Genomic DNA, 2957 nt, shown 5'->3' with positions numbered 1-2957 from the left:
TCCACTCCAGCCTTTGAGTCTGTGTTAATCGGCTTTCCTTGCTGTGACACAAACCTCAAGAAATCAACTTAAAAGAGGGAAGATCTATCTGGGTTCATGGTCAGAGGCTCAGACCACTGTTCTGGCACATGATGAGGCAAGACATCATGGCAGGGGGCTTGGCGGAGCAAAGCTGCCCACCTCCTGGAGGTCAGGAAGCCAGGGGACTCAGGGACAAGGGGGAACTCTTCAAAGGCTCACCCCAGTGACCTCCTTCCTCTAACTAGGCCCCACCTCTGGGGACCAAGGCTTCAGTGGACATTTAAGATCCAAACCATAACCAGATTGTTCTTAGAGGAAATTTCACAATTCCTTGCTGAGATTCTAATAGAGTCACTGCTCTGATTCATTCAGAGTCTGGGTGACAGCCCCAGCTGAGGATGGAATTTGGTGGGGCTTTCAGAGTCCCATGAGTACCTTGAGCCTTTACAAGGTAAGAGGGGCTCTGGAAGGGTGCTGATGGTCCCAGGCTGAGCCGGTCAGAGGCAGTGCCCAGGGCTCTGGACTCCTTCTCTTTCTTTCTACAGCCTCCAGATCCTGCAGGCGCCTCCATCCTGAGGGTGCCTCGGTTCTGCCACTGAGGCACCTGAGACGCCGGGAAGCCCCTCGGGGTAGGAGGAAGCTGTCTGGCAGGGTTTGGCCTCTCTGGATGCTGCTGAAATTTTGTCTGCATGTCTGTCTGCCACCAGGGTCATTCTGTGGCAGGTGGAAAATTGTGCACAACACCCTAGACTCGCCTTACTGTGGATTAACTTTAAGCTCCCAGAATTCAGGGGTGGTCGATGATTCAGCCTCACATGCTGCGAGGCTCACAGAAGCTTTTTTTCTTTATGGTCTTAAATAAACGAACAAGATGATTTTTTTTTTATTTTGGTACCAGGGATTGGACTTGGGGTACTCAACCACTGAGCCACACCTTCAGCCCTATTTTGTATTTATTTAGAGACAGGGTCTCACTGAATTGCTTGGCACCTCCCCTTTGCTGAGGCTGGCTTTGAACTCACCATCTTCCTGCCTCAGCCTCCTGAGCTGCTGGGATTATAGGCATGCGCCACTGTGTCTGGTGAATGAGAGAATTTTAACATGGAATTTTGGAAGTGGGAGAAACCTCATGTTCCTTTTTCCTGACATCTGTAGAAATTTCTATGATGTTGCTGACTATCCCTTGCACACTCCCAGGGATGAGGCGCTCACTCACAGAACAGTGATTTCTGTTCAGTAAAAACAGGCTGTTTTTAGAAGCAGCTGACTTCTGGCTCTTACATTTACCCTGTGGTCTCGGTTCTGGGTGGGACCTTTGAGAGGTCTTGTCCAGGGATTCTCAGTAGGGGAGATGCCTCTGGATGGGCAAGTGGACCAGAGAAGTCAAGGATCACTTGAAGAAGCTTGTACATTACATTATTTTATTTTGAAATTTGTAAAATGAAAAATCCCTATTATTTTCACAATGGCAATAACTATTGACAATGAACGGAAGAGTCATTACAAGGATCAGGGGCAGAGGATGGGTGATAAGTGACAATCAGGCCCAGGGTGGTAGCCAGATTTCTCTGCCTGGTTGTATTGTTTTGAATTTTCAACCACATGAATGCATTGCCCATTCAGAGCAAAAATTAAATAAAATGTTAAAATGAAGCAGAAAAAATCCTAAAAGACAATTTTTGCTCTTTTGGAATAAGACCTAATGATTCCAACAATGCACCACCCCATCCCTCACTATTCTCCAAAGGTGACGTGTGTTAACAGAGTCAGCAGGCGCTCAGAGGTCGGCCCTCTCTTTTGAAGAAGCAATGTGGAGCACAGGAGGTGAAGTGTATGTCCACCTATCGAGCAAGCTAGCTCAACTCCCCGCTTCCACAAGCTCAGCTGGCAGATGGATTTGGTAGAAGCCACCCTGGACATTATGTTGGTGAGGTCTGTGGCTTCCCTGACTTGGATCTAAGTTCCTTACTGTGGCTGACAGAAGGTACAGCTGACTGCTCCATGGTTACTGATACTAATACTTTAAAAAGTGTCTTTACTCTCATGAGCCTTGTCTCACTCACTCAAACAAACCAATACTTTGTGAATACATGACAAGGTGTTCAACCTCACTGTTTCATACAGCAAATCAGAACAAGGTGTCATTTTCACCCATCACGTTGGTGAAGGTGAACATGTTTGATCTTCGGCTGTAATGACAAGGTGTGGAGGAATGGGGCTGTCACTCACGGCTGCTGGTGGTATTAACTAGTTCAGAGTTTGCATTTTTTTGGTGGCAATTTTACACTATGTATCAATATTACAAGTGCCTGTTTTCTGAGCCTTCCAATGCTACTTCTAGAAATTTGCCCTTCAGATATACTCTGGGGTGTAAGCAAAGCTACCCAAATAAGGATGCTTACTGCAGCAAGATTCATAAAGACCAGGAATTGGAAATTCAGCAAAGAGTTTTTTTTTTTTTTTGTATTGGAGATTGAACCCAGGGCCACTTTACCACCAAGCCACATCCTGATCCTTTTTATTGTTTGTTTCGAGACAGAGTCTCACCAAGTTGGCTTTGAACTTTTCCTCCTCTTGCTTCAGCTTCCCGACTTTCTGGGGTTACAGGTGTGTGCCACCACACCTGGCTTCAGCAAAGAAATTTGGATATATCTGCAGATGGAAGCACGAAGAGTTGGTGGGTGGGGAGCCATCTGTCCCACCATCCAGTGACTGTCCTTACAAGGGAGAGAAGAAGAGACCTGGATGTGACAGTCGTCACGCTGCCCTCCGGCACATGCCACTGTCACCTGCCTTCATCTGCTCTGGGAAGCAGCAAGGCTGAGATGCTGTGAGTTTGGAGAAGGTCATGTAGGAGCTGCCTGGGAGAAGGAGGGTGACCGAGACCAGTGTCAGCAGGTGACACTCTTTGGAGAGACCTGGAGTCACACAGCTTG

This window comes from Marmota flaviventris, chromosome 14 (assembly GCF_047511675.1).
Source record: "Marmota flaviventris isolate mMarFla1 chromosome 14, mMarFla1.hap1, whole genome shotgun sequence".
Lineage (NCBI taxonomy): Eukaryota > Metazoa > Chordata > Mammalia > Rodentia > Sciuridae > Marmota > Marmota flaviventris.
Note: the sequence above shows the minus strand (reverse complement) of the source record.